This window comes from Durio zibethinus, chromosome 18, assembly GCF_047325235.1.
Source record: "Durio zibethinus cultivar Kanyao isolate XHJ-2024 chromosome 18, ASM4732523v1, whole genome shotgun sequence".
NCBI lineage: Eukaryota > Viridiplantae > Streptophyta > Magnoliopsida > Malvales > Malvaceae > Durio > Durio zibethinus.
The window spans coordinates 3022041-3043989 of record NC_143179.1 but is presented as its reverse complement, the minus strand read 5'-3'; the positions used below and the strand labels follow the sequence as shown (position 1 = coordinate 3043989).

General features: G+C 26.6%; 1 pseudogene across 1 annotated transcript; it reads left to right on the top strand.

Moving 5' to 3' along the window:
- Positions 1 to 15625: 15625 nt before the first annotated feature.
- LOC111300263 (transcription factor IBH1-like 1 pseudogene) lies at positions 15626 to 17023 on the top strand (annotated as a pseudogene). Its single transcript, XR_016329491.1, has 2 exons — positions 15626 to 15907; positions 16256 to 17023. The product of XR_016329491.1 is annotated as a transcription factor IBH1-like 1 pseudogene (transcript).
- Positions 17024 to 21949: the final 4926 nt, after the last annotated feature.

The following is a 21949-nucleotide window of genomic DNA, read 5'->3' as shown; positions in this document are numbered from 1 at the left end:
AGGAGCAATTTAGCAAAACAAAAATCAACTTAGAAAAAGAAAATAGGGATGCAACTTAGCAATGGGGCGTGGGAGAATAGTGTACGGCTGATAAGATATTGTGAGGAAGTGGAGCCTAATGCCACAAATAATCTTTAAAAACTTTCATGTGCGACTGAGTGTACTTCTGACAGCAGAGATGTAAGGAGACCCGTAAATCACGGGGTTGACCCCATCCATTTATATGGGTTGCTTGGTTGGACCTCAATCCTCATGTTTCAATGTTTTGGAAAAAGAATCACATCAAGAGATTACGTTACTATATAAATTTTCATTTGAATTATATCACATGGTTTTATTATAAAAAATGAATTATTTATTATAAAATAATTAATTAATTTATTAAAATACATATTCATCATTAGTTGTTTTATTTGATGTATAATAAATTATTGATTTTTCTCATAATGTGATTAAGGAAGAACTTATATTGAGTTCTTTAATGAATTTTGTAAAATTTTTATTAAAAATAATTTAATAAAAATTTTAATAAAAAATTTAAATTAATAGGTTAATGGGCCTCAATTAGAAAATTAGTAATATGTAAAAAATATTATTAAAAATATAGTTTATAATTAAATTTGTTTAGTACTTATTTAATGATAAAATTTTTATCAAAATTTTTATTAAAAATATTTATTTAAAAAATATATCAAAATTTATTAAATTTTTTTTAATTTTGCATATTTAAACTACGTAATAAAAACTTTCAATTTATTAATTTTAATTTTTAATTTTAGATTTTATTGAATCGGTTTTAATAGAAAATTTCACCTAATAAACTCTATATAAGGTTTTTACATGTAATTATATATTATGATTTGAATAAAATAAATATATATTGACGTGGCATAATTATTTTATATAATCTTTCATAATATACATATATATAAATTGGTATATTTTTACATACCTCTAATAATTTTGATTGAATTTAAAAACAATATAGAAAGACTGAATGAAATTATCTATAATTAATTCATCCAAAAAAGAAGAAATTATTTATAATACAGTTCTTTCTCATATGTATGTACCATTTACTCCATAATCCTGACCCTGGCGTATTGTGCATCAATTTCAACCACAGACCTCATTTTCCAAAAAAAAAAAATCAAGTCTTTTGTAAAACGCACAGTTGGAAAATTAAGAGAAATGATCTTTAACTAAAACTCGGGAAGTTTTTATTCATTAAATATTAAAATTTTAAATCAAATTAAATGAATGTACTACTCAGCAAAGATCATTAAAAAAACTCCTGAATCAAAATGATATGAAAACCTGTTAATTAAGAAGCAGTGAGTGCTTGAAAGTTATATATTTTTTTTTCGTCATTGTTGAAAGTTATACTTGACCCATTATCATGTGCACGGGAAGTAACACATGCGCCTGCGCCACCGCCCCTCCTGATTTTCCCCTGAACTGATCATTCATTGAAAATGTAACCATTTATTCAACCTGGTCCTACACCCCAGAAAGCTTGTCTATGAATATTTCATCACTATACGGCTACGAGAAAAAAAAAAATTTTATTACTTAATTTTGATCCCTTTATTTTTTTAATTAATTAAAAACATTGAAATATATACTCGTAATATATAATATGATGCGACCTATCCTATAACAATACAAGCATTCAAGATTAGTACCAAAAATTAGGGTTATTGTTAAAATTCGAACTGAAGATCACTTAATGTCAAAACAAACGTTTTATCAAAGGAACTGATCTTTCATTGGTTTAAGATTTTGATTAATTTGAGAGAGAATTGTAAAAAGTGATTATTCCACATCAGTATTTTTCTTCAAATTATGACATGTAATTATATTATAAAAAATTAATAATTTATTATCAAAATCATTTATAAATTTATTAAAATAAATATTTATCAATAACTATCACATGTAATTATAATAAATTAATCATATTTTCAATAATATGATTATCTGTTATAATTTAAATAAAAAATACTAATTAAAAGCCACTGTTTCATACTTTTTTTTTTAATTTTTGTTTTTATTCAATTAAGGGGACGATAACAAAAGAATTACTATCATATAATATATCTTCATAACTGAGATCCTTAGTTAACCCAAGGTGATAAATTAAATTGTATATAAAATAATTTTTATATGAAAAAAATAACAAAAAAGCTTCAAGTGGATATAAAAAAAAAATAATATGTGATATGTAGGTACTTGTGTTAAAACCCCCATGTGGAGACCATGTGGGGGTGGGCGGGGGACTTCTTTTCTTTTTGTCCAAACCCAAAGCTAAAACCCGTGCCCAAGAATTTCTCTTCTTTATGAGTTCCCCCCTTATTTTGCCCTTTCAGCATCACCATATTTTCCCGTTCCTGCCAATCCCCCCTTCCCTCTCGCTTTGCATCTCCGTCTCCCTCTCCTCTCCCAAAATCAACATCCATAAATATAACAACCCTCTACCCTCGTTTTCATTTTTTTTTATTATTAACACTAGCTAGTAGATAGATAATAAACAGATTATTTCTTAACAAATATTTCTACTTTATTTTCTTTTCCTGTAATGGGATGAGAAATGCTTAAATTATTTTATTATTATTTTTGGTATTTGACGTTATCAAAAATCACGTTTTAATTAAAAAATTAAAAATTTAATACTTTATTAATAAATTATATGATAAATCTATATTATCTATATAGTTATCATTTATTACATTCATATTAATTATGAAAAGTTAAACATATACGAAAGGCTAGCAAATTAGCATCAATGGAATATATTGACATTACCCAGTTCAGGCCAATTAGCATGTGCAATGTCATTTATAAGATTATATTGAAAATTTTAGTCAATAGGCTTAAGATAATTTTCCCTTTATGTATTAGTGAGGCTTAGGGTACATTTTTTCTTAGTAGATTAATTTCAGATAATGTTTTAGTTACCCATGAACTTGTGCACCACTTGAAAACAAAGAAACAAGAATAAAAAAAGGTTCGTTGCTTTAAAACTAGATATGAGCAAGACATATGTTGAGTGGAGTGGAATTTTCCTAAGGTGATCATGGTTAGACAAGGGTTTCATTCCAATGGGGTTTCTAGGGTGATGAAATGTGTCACTTCTATTTTTTATTCTCTTTTTGTTAATGGTGGTATCACTAATGAGATTTTTCCAAAAAGAAAACTTTATCAAGAAGATCTCTTTTCACCCTATTTGTTTCTAATCTACATTGAAGGCCTTTCTACAATGTTAAAAAAAAGTCAAGAATAGGGGCTACTACATTTTCCACATGGTTCTTTCCTTGAGTGTATTTGAAGCATATCATTTATTAACATGGAATAGCATTTGGGTGACAAAAGCAATATTGTTTCAAGGTTTGAGATCGTATTGAGGTAATGGAAGATCTATCCAAATTTGGACTATTAAATGGCTTCCTTTCATTGCATCATTCCGACCATAATCTCCATGGAACAACAATTATAAGAATGGGTTGGTATCAGAGTTGATCGATGAACAAAACGCAACTAGAAGTGGTCTATTATCCATGAAACTTTGCACTAAAGGTATTTCTACAATGTTAAAAAAATGGCCTTTAAGTTAATCATCTTTTCTTTGCTGATGACAACTTTTTTTTACTATGGCCAATAGAAGCTTAAGCGAGAGGGTGATGCACATACTAAAGAGAAATGAAAAAAGCTTAGGCCAAAAGATAAATTGACTAATTAGCATTGTTTCTTAGCAACAACATAAGAGAAAGGCAAAGGGAGGAAATAAAGAATATGTTCATAGTTTAAGAAATGAAAAATCTTGAAAATAATCTGGCATTACCTACGATGATGGGAAAGATAAAAAAAGGCATTCAAAGATTTGAAATACTGAATAAGTACTAGAATGAATGGACGATGTCAAAGAATGTTATCACTAGGTGGGAAAGAAGTATTCATTAAGTCCGTTCTACAATCTATTCCTACTTATGCCATGTGTTCTTTTCTCTTTCCAAAGACATTGTGTGAAGAAATGAATAGCTTTTTTAGCAACTACTAGTGAACGATTAACAATGAGAAAAAAGGCATTCATTGGCAAAGCTAGAAGAAAATATGTTGTGTTAAAAAATATAGTGGAATGGGTTTTCGAGAAATGGGAAACTTCAACAAAGCTATGCTAGCTAAACAAGGGTAGAGGTGTTAAGGATCATCATAGCTTTGATACCACTTATTGGGAATCACCATAGCTCTGATACTACTTGTTAAGTAAAAAGCCTCCAATCAATCAAGCTAGCAAAAGTAAAATCAAACAATTAATCAAGCACATAAGAGATAATAATTTAACATGGTTCGATCCAATCGACCTATATCCATAAATGAGAAATAAGATCCACTAGTTGTAGAGAATTACAAATATACAAATTATATCAACCATTTAACAATCAATACCTATAGGCCTTTTTAATCTCCTCTAGTCTTATGAAGTATTCTCAATCCAAATAAATACAAATCCTTGTATACCCATGCACATATCTATGTGAACCTTTTCAGTCTTCTCTAATCTACTCATAAATATTTAAACACACAAACCCATAAGATGTAAATCTTCAGTAATCTTATAGGGTGTCTATCCCATAAATCCTACAACTTTCTTATATATTTTTTTCATATCTAACCATTTAGAAATTCTATCTATTTATAAGCATACAAACTTGCCTATTAAAAATCATTGTTTTCATAAAATTCTTTTTCTGTAAATCAAACTCACCTATTAAGAATTCTTTTTCTTTTAGAATTCTTTTTTTATAAATTTTTTTATTCATCAAGCAATATCTAACCAATCCAAACAAATTTTTTATGAGATTTGAGTCACTATTCCTAACAATCTTCATCTTGACTCAAATTCTATTAAATCATCTATCTTCATGCTAAACATGTTTGGCTCTACCTGCAATGAAAGTTTCACAATAATTTTCTCTTGTGTGTATTCACACTTCACACTTCACGTAAATCAATCTTCAATCTTCAAAGCTTGAACTCGAACTCTTCTTTTAAATTGAGCTCTTTTAGGCTTGCTTCTTCTTATGTCTCTAACAATGCTCTGATACCACTTGTTAAAGATCACCACAGCTCTGATACCACTTGTTGAGAATTACCATAATTTTGATACCACTTGTTAAACAAAAAGCTTTCAATCAATTAAGCTAGTGAAAGCAAAATTGAACAATCAATCAAGCACATAAAAGACAATAATTAATATGGTTCGACCCAATTGACCTACGTCCAGAGATGAGAAATAAGATCCACTAGTTATAAAAAATTATAAACATATAAATCGTATCAACCACTCAACAATCAATATCCATAGGTCTTTTCAATCTCCTCTAGTCCTATAGAGTATTCTCAACCCAAAAAATATAAACTCTTGTACACCCATGAATATATCTATATAGACCTTCTCAATCTCTTTTAATCTACTCAAAAATATTCATACATACACATTCATAAGATACAAATCTTTAGTAGTTTTATGAGATATATATCCTATAAAATCTTATAATTTTTTTACATCTTTTTTTATACCTAATCTTATAGAGATTTCATCTATTATAAGTATACAAACTTACTTATTAAGAATCTCTTTTCTTTTAAAATTTATTTTTTGTAAGTCAAACTTACTTATTAAGAATTGTCATAACGTCTAGATCCGGGGATCTATCGCTAGACATTGACTTTTAAAAGTCGTCACCAATCTTTTTTATCTAGGTACGATTGGTTACCTATGAAATTTGTCCTTTTAGGTAATACCTAAGTTTAAGGGTCCCTAAAAGAATAAGTTCAGGTCTACTAACCAGAACAGGGTTCGGGAGTTCGGTTACATGTGAGGAAGGTTATAACACCCTCACAACGCCCATCAAAAGATGGTACCAGCTTAAATTTATGTTATCCAATGAGCCTTAAAAATTTACCAAGTGATTAATTATTGAAAATTATTCTTAATTGACTCTAATACTTTTAGCAAAAAATTAAAAAAATTTTCTCACCTCAGGAGTATGCAAGAAAACTACTGTCTCACTTATAGAGGCTCCATTGTCGGATTATTTTAAGAAAAAAAAAAAAGAATAAAAAGGAAAAAAATAATGATTATTCTTGTGCAAGAAAAATTGATACTTTCAACTTTTCTCAAAAAATATTCTTTTAAAACTTTAATTTCGAGAAAAATTGATACTTTCAACTTTTCTCCAAAAATATTTTTTGGAAACTTTGATTTTCAAGGAAAATTGATAATTTCAACTTTTCCTCAAAAACTTTTTTTTTTGAAAATTTTAATTTCGAGGAAAATTGATACTTTCAACTTTTTCCCAAAAATATTTTTTTGAAAACTTTGATTTTCAAGGAAAATTGATACTTTCAAATTTTCCTCAAAAACCCTTTTTTGAAATTTTATTTAAAAAAAAAATTGATACTTTCAACTTTTTCCAAAAAATATTTTTTTGGATTTTATTTAAAGAAAATAAAATAATAAAACAAAATAAAAGTGAGAAATAAAAATAAAAAAAATAAAAAAATAAAAAATAAAACAAAAATAAAAATAAAATAAAGATAAAAGAACATTAAATAAACCTAATTTAATAAATAAAAATTAAAAAAAAAAACCTGGAGCGGCTCAAAAAATGGCTCGACTCGGCTCAAAGAAGAAAAATAGCTCGGAGAAGTGGCTCGGGTCGTCGACTCGACTCGGCTCACGGCTCGGGGAGGTAGAACACGCGCGGGTCGTAAAATGGGTCGATGCTCAGGTCGGATCGAATCTCGATAAAACGCGCGGATCCTCTGAGTAGTTTAACGCAAAAACAACATCGTTTTGGGAGAATATATAAGACTCTTCCCTTTGTTTTTTGATAGAAACCTTTTCCCCTTTCTCTCTTTTTTTTTTCTCTTGCTTCTCTCTAAAACGGTCGAAGAACTTCGATTGAATGTTCATCGGATTTTAAAATTTTTCGTCAGAATTTGAGTTTTTCATCGAAAGTTCACCGAAAAGTTGATCAGTTTCTAGGTTTCTTCACCGAAAACTGAGCAGCTGGCTGGAAATTTCAAAGTTGGCCAAAATTGTCGTCAAAAAATTCAACCTTCGTCGAAAAAATCATTGGAATCTGAAAATTTTCCAAAAATTTTCCAAAAATTTTCAAAAAAAAAATTCGCCAAAAAATCTCCAAAATTTTTTTTCGATTCTTACAACTGTTCTAACACTTCTAAACCTTTTTTTAGCCTTCAAAAATTTTCTACACGCCCCTTTTCTCTCAATCAGTAGCTTTTTGCTCACTGTTTTTCTGTGTGTTCTTTCTTCTGTTCCAGTACCTATTTATAGGGATTGATCAGAAAAGTTTCTGATCAATCCCTATTCCTTTTTGGATGGAGATTCAATCTTTGAATCCAATCTGAATTTTAATTGAATCCTCATTCACGGTAAGATTCTTCAAAGATCAATCTTAACCCCAAAAAAAAGAAAAAAAAATCTGATAAACGAAAAAAAAATTAGATAAACGAAAAAAAAATATAACAGATAATTAAAAATAATAATAAGATAAATAAAAAATATTACAAGATAAATAAAGAAATAATAAATAAATTATAATAATAAATATATAGCTAGATAAATAAAATACATATATAGATATTAACAGAAAAAAATAAATAAATAAAGATATACATATATTAATACATAGTAATAATAAATAAATAATAAATACATAAAATACAAAAGAAAAAAATAAATAAAAATAAAAATACAAAATAAAAACCAAATTGGGCTTACCCATTTGGACCAAGCCCAATTGATCCGGGCCCATACCAAATTGAGTGTCTACAAGAATCTCTTTTTTTTTTTTTTTTTTTTTTACAAGTCTTCTAATCCATCAAGCAATATCTAACCAATTCTAAACAAATCTCGTATGAGATTTGAGTCATTATTCCTAACAAGAGGATTTTAACAAATCCAAGCATACTAGTACACAGAGTCTTAATAGCAAAATATTTTCCACATGGTTCTTTCTTTTAAGTTTGTTCTTTGAACATAACTTTCATTAATGTGTAAGTGCATTTGGGCAAAAAAGCGTTATTACTTCAAGGTTTAAGATGGTATGTGGGCAATGAAAGATCTATTCAAATTTGGACTAATAAATGACTTCCTTTTACTGTATCATTTAAACCATAATCTCCACGAAACAACAATAATGAAAATATGTCGGTGTCAAAGTTAAATCAATGAACAAACACGTAACTAGAAGTAGTTTATTATACATGAAACTTTCACACAAGATGAAGTAGAAGCAATATGTGCATTACCTTTGAGTAAGCTAGACAAGCATAATATTTTAGCTTGGCACTTTAACAATAAAGGCATATATAGAGTAATGAGTGTTTATAAAATACTTTATAAGTTATCATAAAAAAATAGTGTAGAAGAAAGGAATAGCAAAGATATGAAAAAAAGTTAATAAGTCTGGCCAAGGATATAGGCAGTCCCATTACCAATGAAGTTTAAAAAACTAATGTGGAGAGTAAGCAAAAGTTTTCTGCCAATGATGGTAAATTTGGAATAAAGATAACTTCCAATGTCGAAACGTGCTAGAAATGTGGACACAATGATGAAACAGTGATTCACACGGTGAAAAAATGTTGTTAGGTGATAGTGATATGGTAAAACCTTAACTCTTGATGGGATGATGAAAGTGATTAACAATTAAAGCCTTTACACTAGCTTTTATGGTGATTGGGAAACTTATACTAGAACAAGTGTAGTTGTTTATGATAGGAATATAGATAATATGGAATGACAAGAACCATGAATGCAATTAGGAACAAAGGAAAAAACCAAAAGCATCAGTTGATTTTGCAAAAAGATATACATTAGAGTTTAATTAAGTGCAACAGTAAAACTCTAATTGTAACGAAAAAGGTGATGGTCGATGGAAACATCCTAACAAAGGTACTTACCATAAAAAAAAAATTAAATTTCTAATCAAATATCTTGAAATTTAATTTTTTTATGGTAATTACCCCTACTTGAGATTGAATCTTTAATATGATTTGAAGTTAATATATCCAAACTTTTTATTTTACATATCATTTATATACTCTAGACATTGTTGCCTCATTCTTATCATTTTAAAAAATAGTTGGTTTTGGTTGTAGCCACAATTCTATGCTCATAATTTCAACCATTTTATTTCCATACTTTTATACATCTTTAATACAATTATATTTTTAGTATAATTGTATAAACTCAATGAATAAACCATACCATTTTAGTTTTTTTAAGATTTGTAAGGATCTTTTTATGATTTTACTTTAATAAGTGTCTAAACTTATTAATTTGCTTATAAAAGTATACTTAAATCTTACAACACTATGATAGTAAGTATGCATTCTTTTATTAAAGAATATCTCATTCAGTTGTCAAGATATCATATATACTTAATCAAGTTGTCATTTCATATATCTTTTCACTATTTGGTTTTTTTTTTTTTAAGTAGAAAACCTCCAAGTCCACCTTTATTGAAAGATAACTAGCATATATCTTAATATTTCTATAAAAGTTTCAAAGCTTTTATATTTTACCTCAATATAAGAGTTTACATTAATGAGCAGATTTCAAATATAATCATGCTTTTATAGTCTCTTTTTAAAACTTTTTATGTCAATTCATAAATACTTATTATGAATCTATTTCATCATAGATGCTATTAATAATTTTTATTACCATGAACAAAACCATTTCCATCACCCAAATGGATCAAATAGCATTCTTTTTGCTATTATAAAAGTTTTTATATTTAAAAGATCTTTGAATTATTCATGGCTTTCAAAGTAAATATACTTTAAAATTTTCACTATATAAAACCATGGATATTAAATCCTTTGTACAATCCATTAATTAGACCATATACATAACAAAAAAATTACCACAACATAATCAAGATCGTGGCATCAGTTTTGGCTTATGGCTATTCTAAGCCAACCATAATAACCCACATCATACCTATAAATCATTTAGATTTAGCTATTGAAATTATCTCATTTATAGTGATGACTTTTAGTGAAAATCAACTATCTCAAATATTATCATGGGTTTTCAATGCATATATTAATTGCACAATGGCCAATTCCAAGTTCATGACTATTGAAACCTCTAAACTTTATTTGAAAATTTTATGAGAACTTTATTTCTCTACCATTGTGCAGCCTATATATCTTTGTTATTTATCACTTTTAATTGGTCATAACATTTTCGGTTATATAATAAATTTAAACTTTACTCATAAGACCAATATGCCTATGTATAATAAGAGTTTATAGTATATTTAACTCAAATTTTAAATACTTTCATAATAATTTTGTGATCAATATGTTCATATCTAGATCACCATATCACTGTAAGTCATAAAACATGAATCTAAAAAATCATTTTCATAAATTAGCATAAACAATAAATATAATATGAGTTTTACTTATATTTCATGCAAAAAACTCGTGATGAATTTGTGTTGGTTAAATCATTGATTAGCTAACTCCAAGGTTTATTGCTTTTACAAACCAATATTATTATCTAAGTCTATATGTTAATATGGTGTATAACCAACCACATCCTTACCATTGTCATTAAACTATTGAAAACCTCAGAAACTTAGCACTTTTCATTTTAACAACTTGCGAAAGACCAATTTTTTGGGTACAAGAAGCAAAAATATCTTCATATGCAAAAAGCAACAATGCTTTTGTGTAATCATTGATTAACTCTTTGACGGTTATTTATAATTTTCACTTTGTGATTGTTCATAATAAAATTTTATTTTGTAAAATCACTTTTAGTGTTATACACCCAGCAAGCAAAATACATGTCACATTGCTCATGTTTCTTTTGAAAATTTATTATTGGTTTTCACTAAAAGCCATATAATGAAGATCTTTTGAAAATTAACATTTTGGTTTATGAAAACATTAATCATTTGATAACTTGAGCCTCTTCTAATATTGATATCAAAATCATGCTAATTTCTTTTCCTTGTATCTTTCTTATCCGAAATATAAATTTCTCATAATTACATTTAAATTGTTAAAAAAATAAATAAGAGAAAAGAAATAATAGAAAAGAATTTTAGCTTTGAGGCATGAAGAACACTTTTTTAAAGACAATTATGCCTTTAGGATATAATAAAGTCTCAAACTCTCTAATTAGAAGTAATAAAAATGATTATATTGAAAGATTTATTTATAATAAATGAACAAATATAAACTTTTATTCAAATAGTTATGACCTTCTGTATAATCATGACCTTTATGAATAATACTCTATCTATATTCAAATAGTTATGACTATTTATCATATGATATGTTTCTGTTCAAACATAATTATTTAAAATATGAATAAAATTAATATATCAATAATTAAAAATTTCTTTCAATGTGGGATGCACCATATGCTAAACTATCAACAAACAAAGATATGGGAGCTCATAGTGACAGTATGCCATGGGTGATTAATCCATTCACTAATGAAGCCCTTGCAGCTGTTCGAGCACTGGTGTTTGCTAATGAGATGGGCTTCCAAAAATTTTTAGAGAAGGGGATTCTTTAACAGTTAATAGAAAGCTTTGTATAGGGAACCAAGATATGTCTCCTATAGGAATAATAATCAGAGAAGCTAGACTCAAACTTGCTGACTTCAAGAGCTGCACAATACATCATATCACAAGATTAAAGAATTAAGTAGCTCATAGATTAGCAATACATGGACTATTGATAAATGAAGAAATGTATTGGGAAGAGGATTATCCTGATTTTCTACAAGTAATTATATCTATTGTTGCCACTATAGCTTATGGTTGAATGGACAAAGCAAATTCATTTAAAAAAAGCATCAATGGAATATATATATACACACATGTATGCCTAATTAAATTCAAAATCATACATAAAATCTCTTTAAAGAGAAAAAGTGTATATATATATATATATATATCACAATGTTAAAATATTTTTATTTGATAAATTTTTATTATACTCAAAAATTAAAGATCTATTTTTTAGTATTTGAAATCTATATGCTTTTCAATGACAATGATCAATGGTTAATCTATTTCTTTTTAATGTTCTATTCTTTTACACGAATTGAAATTTATTAACTAAGATTTGACTACTCTTCTTAATTAATTAATTAATGTTGGTCGTCATTCTCTATCATTACTCTACAACACAATATTCAAGATGTTCTTAACCTCTTTGGTCATTTCTTAAAAGAATCAAAAGCATCAAAAGTGATATTTTAAAAATAAGAAAATTTTCAAATAACCCGATAATAAAAATACCAGTAATATATTAAAAAATATTTGATCATGTATTAATAATTAGTTAAATATGATTTAAAAAGGAAAATATAAATCAGTGCCATTAAACATTGATTAATAGATATTTAAGGAAAGAAATTTCAATTACAACATTGTCTTTGAGAAAGAATTGTATGAAACATATTGGTACATCATGTCAATCAAGAATATTAATGGGTAGAGCATGAGTAAAGTAAAACATTTTCCATTTCCATCTCCGAATTTTTATATTATACTTATCTCTTTTTTTTATACCTAACAGATATTTTAAATTTATCCACAGCCCTATCTTCGTAGGTATTTAATAGGTATGGATAATCTTCATATCCATAGCTTTAAAAAAATAAAAACTAATTTATTTTTTTATTTTTATCTTGTATATTGAAATTTTTTTTTATAAATATGTATGAATATATTTTTTCAATAAAAATATATTAATTCTAATTAATCTAAAATAATAATTTATGTTATTTAATAAAAAATCTATTTACTAAATATATACAAATATATATGTAAGGTATAAGTATGGGGAAGGTACTATATTACCCATCCCCAGTCCTGTATCTAATACAAATTTAAAATCATACCTATCATTATCCTCATACCCATAGTATAATATCCATCACCATCCCCATTAGGATAAAACTTTGAATTATCTATTGGGTATAAATATGATTGACATCGTTAATGTCAACATATATCATTTTCATTCAAATCATGCCACATAATCACATTATTAAAAAAATTATTTATTTATTATAAAAGCAATAATTAATCTATTAAAATAAATATTCACCATTTAATTATTACATGTAATGTGTAATAAATAATTGACTTTTTCTAATAATGTAATTATGTGACATGATTTGATTTTGTTATAGTAGCGTATTAATATAAAATTATTTCCTAAAATAGTATTTTAACTAACATTAACTAGTGCCTGCCGACACCATTAAAAGAACTTTAATTTTTTCCTTTTTATTTAGAATTTATATTTGATGCAGTGTTGGTATATAAAATTCTATGTATTATCAATAAATCAGATTATGTCACTTTATTAATGAATAAATATCAAATCTTAAAATAAATACACAAAAAATTAAAAATTAAAAAAAAAATTTCTCATTAATAAGGTGGCAATTGGCATCATCTGGTTCACCTCATTAATGGATGATATTATCCGATTCATTGATAATGTATAAAATTTATACACTAACAATGCATCAAATATAAATTCTTTTATTAATTTAAAAAAAATGTTATATATTTATAAAAAAATACGCAAACCCATGGAAATACCCTTTTTATCAATATCAACAAAAATAGACACTATGTAATTTTATTATGTTAAAATACCTCCATTTTTCAGTGGATTCTTTTGAAGAAAAGATTAATATTTGTTCTATTCTATTAGTAATAAGAGAAGAATTTGGCTCAAAAGAAAAAAGAGAAGCAGATATATTTTATACCTAATAAGTATCAATATGTAGTGGGGGTTGATCCTATTTTTTATGAATGAGTGCATCTCTATTTGTTCATCGTTCAAAGGACCTATTCGTAAGAATTCTCTTTCATTCATTTTGCCTTTCTTTATTTTATGGCCTTGGTTTATTTATGTATAAAAGATGATAAAGGCCAATATTATTGATACCATTATTACGTATTATAATATATTACGTATTATATAGTTACGTATTATAATATTTATATCTGACGCACTGTCAATATTTAAATTTTATATTTTCAACGAATCATATTATATTACCTTATTAATAAATAAATTTAAACCCTTAAAATAAATATACAAAAAATTAATTTTTTTTTAAAAAATTTGCTCATTAATGATGTGATATCATTTAATTCACTTCATTAATAAAGTAGCATCATCTAATTCACTAACAACAAATGACAGTATATCAAACATAAATTTTAAAAAACATACACATTTGTACACATAACTGACTTTTGTGCACATAATCAATTTTTTAAAAAAGCTGTCTTATTCTTTTATTTTTCAAAATATCATCACAAAACAATTATATGTTTATGAAAAGGGATCCACATACACAATGTAAAATTAAAAAAGTTTTACACATGTTTCTAACTATTGATTTTAATAAAGCCAATGAATGAGATTAAACTATTTTTTTTCTTATTTTTACTTGTCTTTCTTATCTCTTGTATCTACTAAAATCAATTATTAAAAATGTATAAATTTTTTTTAATTTTATATTATATAAATTGATCTTATATATATTTATATATTTGCACATATATATAGCATTATCCTTAATAAACATAATTTTATAGCCTTTCTTAAATACTTGCACGGATTTGGTGAGGTTATCATGAACTTAACCTTGGATGTAACATTGGTTGAATTTTAATTTTTAACATATTTATGAACAGTTTAGTTAATGATGAATGAATAAATTAAAGGATATCAGTTTCAACTAAAAAAAATAAATTATCTACTAAACTAGCGAATGGCACAGAGATCCACATTTGTTTCCAAGGAATACATTTTATTTCCCACAAAATAAAAAAGCCTAAAAAAGGCAGATCAATCTTAAATGTAACATAGTCCCCCCCCCCCCCCCTTCTCTACGCCCCGATTTTGCTTTTCCCTCTTCTTTTTCAGTCTTGAACTTCCACTAAGATTTAGTTTAATATCAAAATTAATTAATTCTGGTCTCGATAACTTTTATAAGAAAAGTCCTTAATCTTTACTTTTCACACGTATAATTATACCTTCATTTGGATCACAGTGTTTTTTTTTTTTTTTTGGAATCCAACTATTATTTGAGACTTACCCTTAATTCACATATATCCATCAGCTAGCAAGATCAATGCAAACATATTTCATTTTCATTAGAGGAAAAAGATATGTCTGATGCAGAAATTTATACCCTCTTAAAGGCATATACATTCTGAATAATTAAATTTTCATATTCTATTTTCTTTTCTTTTTCAAAAAAGTCTTTTTAAAATTTTGGATTCACAGTTTTATGTATGCTTTCTCCTTCATCACCAAGAAAAACTAGAAAAGCTAGGTAGCTAGGAAGAGGAGAGGGCTTCTGGAAATGATGAGGCCATTTTGGGAATTTTGTTTGTATTCATAGCAACTTACAAATGTTAGGTTTGCATTATATTAAGGTGACCTTTTATTTTATTTTATTTATTATTATGCTTTACAAATCCAATAATAATAGTAATAATAATTTTTAATGTGTCCTCTAGGGTTTCTGCGGTGGGCCATGCGTTCCATGTGCTTGCATGTGCTGTGTCTTTCTCTCGTAGGTCCACCACTTCTTTTCCTTTGAGCAAATAAATGGGGTTCCTTTCTCATTCTCTCTCCGTCTCTCTCTTTCTATCTGTGTTTCTGAACCTCTCTTTCTTGGATTGTGATACACTTTCTTGGATCTGTTGAACTGCTTCACTCTCTGCAACTTTGTTTCTGATACTTATCTCAGCTCAAGATTAATTTTTAACTCTTTTTCTATTTCCATACAAGAAGTTTTAGCAAGGTACGTACTGGTTTTACTTTACTACTAGTGTTTAACCTAAAGTAAGCCTAAGTAGTGATACTGTGTGCTCGAAATCTTGATCTATTGCTCTTAATTTTATGGTGTCTGCACTGCCGTTGTCTTGTTTGAAACCCTAGCTCCTTCTCTTGCATCCTGTAATTTTACTTCATGGGATTTATTTTCCATTTTACTTCAATATATAAGCATTAGGAGAAACTGGGAAAGGTGACTATTCGATCGGTAGATAATTATTATTTGAAAGTTTTGTATGTAATGAACTCTGTATATACATGACAAGGATATTGATGGTTTGAAACCACGTTGAAACTGATAATTTCGTTTTTGCAGGATGCGTCCTCCTAGTTCACTCAAGCAAGAGTTTCTCAAGAAATGGATAATGGGTCTACAAAGATGTAGCACTGTAAAGAAGAATATGAGCATCTTGGAGAGAAAAAAGGCTATAAAGTTGTCAGCAGATGTAGCCATGGCTTCTGCAAGAAACGGTAAAACTTGTTGGAGTCGAGCCATCATTGCCAATGCTTCCAAACATGGCAGTGATAAACATCTAGTTGAGAAAATATTGGGTCCGGAGTCTGAAAGGCTAATAGCGAAGAAGGTGTCGACAGGAGCATTATGCAACAACAGGATCAGAAGCAAGAAGATCCTGAAAAGGAGTTGGGGAACCCGAAGAACAAGAAAATGTGCACCCCAAGTGGCTCTAGCAAGCTTTATTGCAAAATGGTTGGTTAGGAAAAGAACAAAAGTTTTAAAAAGTCTAATCCCTGGAGGAGAATTTATGAATGAAGTCTGTTTGATTGAGGAAACTCTAGATTATATCATATCTCTCCGAGCTCAGGTCGATGTAATGCGAAGTCTTGCCAGTACTTCGGAGATAATGAATCATAACTAAGAGCATCAATGGTAAATTGTTCTCAGTTATTTAGTACATGTTTATTTCCTTTTTGTTTTTCGGCCCAACCCCTAGTCTAGCTAGATGCAAGGAAAGTGGAAGCTGGAACAGTTGATGCATGCATTTACAGATGAACTATATATATGTAAGTTAATCAAGGCTTTAATTTCAACCATTCTATAATACTTAAGTTGGTTTGACTTGCATTAATTTTTAGTCCCAAGCATAAGTTAATTTCTTATATTATAGTTGCTATGTCTTAAGTCTTAATTAATCTAAAACCAACTTTTTTTTTAGTACAAAAGAGGCTAGAGATAAGGAAAGGGGTTACTAAGATAGAGCTATTAAATACTACTTTTTATACTTCAATTAATAAACCAATTAATAAAATCAACTAATTAATAAAATCGACTAATTATACTTCAATATCTTCTGCTTCTTTAATTTCTATCAACTTCACCTTTTTCCTTAAAAAATTATTGACTTTTCCATAAGTCTTGAGCATAGGAGACAAATAATAATGAGATTGGTTTGATTATCAGCAGCTACAGAAAATATTATGATCAGCAAACATACATATGAGTGAAAAAAATGAACATGGTTTGAAGAGTAGCAATTTGCTTTCATTTGTTTTAATTAGTATCATGAATAAGTGTAGATAAGAAAGAAGAACATTTAGATACTCAACCGATTGATGTTTGGTGTGCATGTGGAGAGAGAGGGAGAGAAAACGATGAATGCATTCGAATCAAAAAGGCTTACCATTTCGAGTATTTCTTAAACAGATGTGATATTCTTTTTTCTGCTTATTTTGGCTAAGAAAACTGATATGGCTTTGTATTATTGACGTATATGTAAGAAAGAAAAAAAAAAAGTTGCTGTGGACATGCTTCAGATGATAGCCATAAAAACTGCACGCTCGTGCAACATCTTCACCTTCAAAGCATGTTTGACATGATTCTGACAAAAAAAAAAAATAAAAAACGAAGCTGCTGTTTTTTTTTTTTTTTCTCTAAATCAAGTTTATTAAATCAATCTAAAGGTTACAAAGTTACCAATAACCTAACACATTGAGTTTTAGTACAACCGATACAAGCAATAAAAAACATTTAATTGAGAATTAAATAACGAATCACCATCGCAGAATACAATCTATAGGAGTAATAAGAAACACCTAATTAAAAATTTAAAGTTTAGTTTAATTAGTTCGTATAATTATTTTTTTAATTTTTAAAAAGTAACATTTAATAAATTCATAATTCAATTCTTAGTACTTGTAACACATTCTCTTATTTTAAGCTTCAAACTCTTTTTGTGAAAAAAAAAATCTAACCGAAGCTGCTTTTTAAAAGCAAGGATATATAATTTGCTCTTATTCTTTATGATCTTATATTTGTCTAGCTGTTACTTACATATATGGGACTCACCTGGCTAGGTAATATGTACTGTATGTATCATTAGATCCTAAACTTAATCCTTGAAATTTACATTATTTGAATGCGGTCAAGATTTGTTGAATGTAAGTTGAAAGAGATATGATTTTGGAGGGAAATGGAGACACCTCGGACTTGAGGAAAAGAAAATGAGATGTCATGTTTTTCATGAAGTTAATGATCTAGCAAACCTACATCTATAGCAACCGAAAAGAGTGCGGAATGATGATTTGCTTGAAACGGTAAAATTGTAATTGATATGTCAAATTGTCCTAAGAATCTGTGCACCGAACAACAACTACGCCATGATTTGATTGGTGTCTGCATTAATTTTACCTATTTTCGAAGACTCTTCGCTCTGTAATCTTCAATGCAAGGCGCATTTATTCTATATTGCTTATCCAATTTGTCAACATAAAGAGACCACATTTTAGTAATGAAGTTCAAAATTAAGTGCTTGAAAAAGAAGAATGTATCATGTCTCTTGCGGTATATTATTCCTCTATTTAGTTTAATCCAATGTTATATATAAATTACAATGATTTACCAAATCAAATTTATTAGGTTTAATGTCATGAATAGGTTTTAAATTAAAATAAAATATTTAATATAATATTTAAATTTTAAAATTTTTAATGTAATATTTGAAATATAAATTTATTAACTAATTTAATACTTATTTTTAATGTGTTTAATTTCAAATAATAATATATGATAGATAAATAATTTTTCAAGTAATATATATGTTAACAGATTAATAATTTAAATATCATGTTAAAAGTTTTTAAATTCAAATACTATATTAAATATTTTATTATAGTTTAAAAACTATTTAAGACATTAACCAAATTTATTATTATTTCCAAACACTAATTAATTTAATAAAATCGAGACAAGATTGATGGAGAGAAGGTTTCTACTCATGAGTACTAGTCCATGACAACACGAATATCACAATTCTTAGCTACTGATTCATAATTTATAAAGCTGAGTACTAGTGCAAAACTATAAATAGAAAATGTTGAATTCAATTTTAAGCAACATCACACCCTTTAACTCTTAAGCTTGAGGAATACTTCTCTTTTCAAATGCTGGGTTTTGAGACAAAATCATGAGACACAAACTAATATAAAACAGATTCAATACGTCATTTCCATCATCATAACATGAACATTGATCTGATTTCATGTATGTAGTCGCATTTGATTAGCTGATTCAAATTACAGCTGTTATGTATAGTTGAAAATATAGAACTAGTTTAATCGGATTGTGTTCTTTCAGTCCATTTGATTGGATGCCGCTTTTCGCAAATGATAATAATTTTGCTTTCCTTAATGTGGGGCTTGGCATCATGACAAAGCCTAGCTCATTTCATGAAATTTTCTTTCTTAATCTCATATTATGCTCGCCATCTAATTTTCTTCTACTCGTCTAAAGATAAAAAGTTCTTTTAAATCATTCATGTTGACTGAGCTAGCTGTTGCATTTCTTCTATAGTTACCTCTTCCCCATTTCCCACTTCTTGAAACATATAATTTAGAATTGTCAAGGCCCATGGGGGCCTCCCACGCCCCTCTAAAGCTTTTATTAAATCATTTTCCTTATTTGATTGCGAAATTTCACAGAATCCAACAACGATCATCTGTCCCAATATTGTAAATCAAGTGAAATGCTCGATAAATTAATTCAATTAAGAGCTGAGTCTTGAGAGTACTTTATTTTTTGGAAAATCAAGGTTTCTTCTAACAAAAAAAAAAAAAACTCGAGGTATCTGCGCATCTTTCGGAAAGAAATATATTGATGGAGAAGAGACAATTTTGAGAGGCTTTCTAATGTATATAATGGTGGATCTTCACAATTGATTTTGAGAGAATTATTTACTATTATATTGGATTTTAATATTTTTATATAATATATTTATTTATATTATTAATATGTATATATGTAAGTAAAATACAAATAAAATATATAAACTTTAAAACGTATAAATTTTATTATTCATACATTAATCATATATATTATACTACAACTTATATAAATATCAGATAAGGTTTGTCATATGAACATTTATATGGATACCTTTTAGATGACATATAAGATAGATTTTTAAAGAGTATAGGTTTTTTTAGTCACAAATTGGATAATTTTAAATTTTTTTCAAATATCAAAATTATTCAAAATATAATTGCAAATCAAATCAATCTAGAGATTTTTTTTTAAATAAAAAATCTGAAAAATATTAACCAAAATTAATTTTTAATAAGCAGATATATAATGTAAATATATATCTTTTTATCTTTTAAAATTAATCAAATGATAAACATATTTAAAAATTATTAGTTATCCAAAATTACTTTTCTAATAATTTATATATATATATATAATTAAATATATATCTTTTTATCTTCTAAAATTAATTTTCTAATAATTTTATTGTATTTATCAAATAAATAAAAGTATTTAAAAATTATCAGTTATCCAAAATTAATTTTCTAATAATTTAGATATATATAATTTAAATAATATCTTTCTATTTTTTAAAATTATTTTTTAATAATTTAGATATATATCTTTTTAAATTTAAAAATATCAAATTTCGTTTTATCTTAATAGATTTCAGAATAATCTTTTATTATTCAAAAAGACCAAATTTAATTTCTTGATAATTTATATATATCTTTTAAAAATAACTCATTCTTTAACATAGATTTTATTCGATGTTTTGTTCTCCACCTTGTTTGCACCTCCTATTCTTCTTGTATTACAAAGTATAAGTTACATAAGTATTTTTTTTTCTTTGGTAGGTTTTTAGGGTAGATCATTTATCTTTAACTTTAATTCCTTTTTTTTCTTTTGAATGTCTTTACGGTAAGTCATTTGTCTTTAGCTTTGATTCTTTTTTGATATATTATAAAGTGCAAAGTTATAATAACATTTATTTTATATTTTGTGGGTATTGTATATAGCCCTTTTATCTTTACCTTTAACTTTTCACTCAAGATAATTTTTTCTCTCAATTTAGCTTTAGCTTTTACCTTTTTTTTTTTTATAATCATTTTAAATCTACTTATAACCCATGGGTAATGTCTTTTTTATTGTGACTAAAAACAAACAAAAATTAATTATTATGAAAAATCTATTGGGTAAAGTTCCATAAACACACTATTTAGACCACATACATGCCTAAATTTTTTGATAAGATATAATCATATTTTCTGGTACTACACTTCTAGTAATGGACAATTTCTAATTTTATAGTATTTATCAACTAAATAAAAATATTTAAAAATGACTAGTTATTCAAAATTAATTTTTTAATAATTTATACTTATAATCTAATATATTTTTTATCACATAAAATTAATTTACTAATAATTTTATGGAATTTATCAAATAAATAAAAATATTTTAAAATTATTAGTTATCTAAAATTAATTTTTTAATAATTTATATATAATTTAAATATATATATGTATATCTTTTTATCTTTTAAAATTAATCAAAAAATAAAAATATTTAAAAATTGTAAGTTATCCAAAATTAATTTTTTAATAATTTTCTAATAATTTATATATAATTTAACTATATATATTTTTATCTTCTAAAATTAATTTACTAATAATTTTATGGTATTTATAAATAAATAAAAGTATTAAAAAATTATTAGTTATCCAAAATTAATTTTCTAATATATATAAT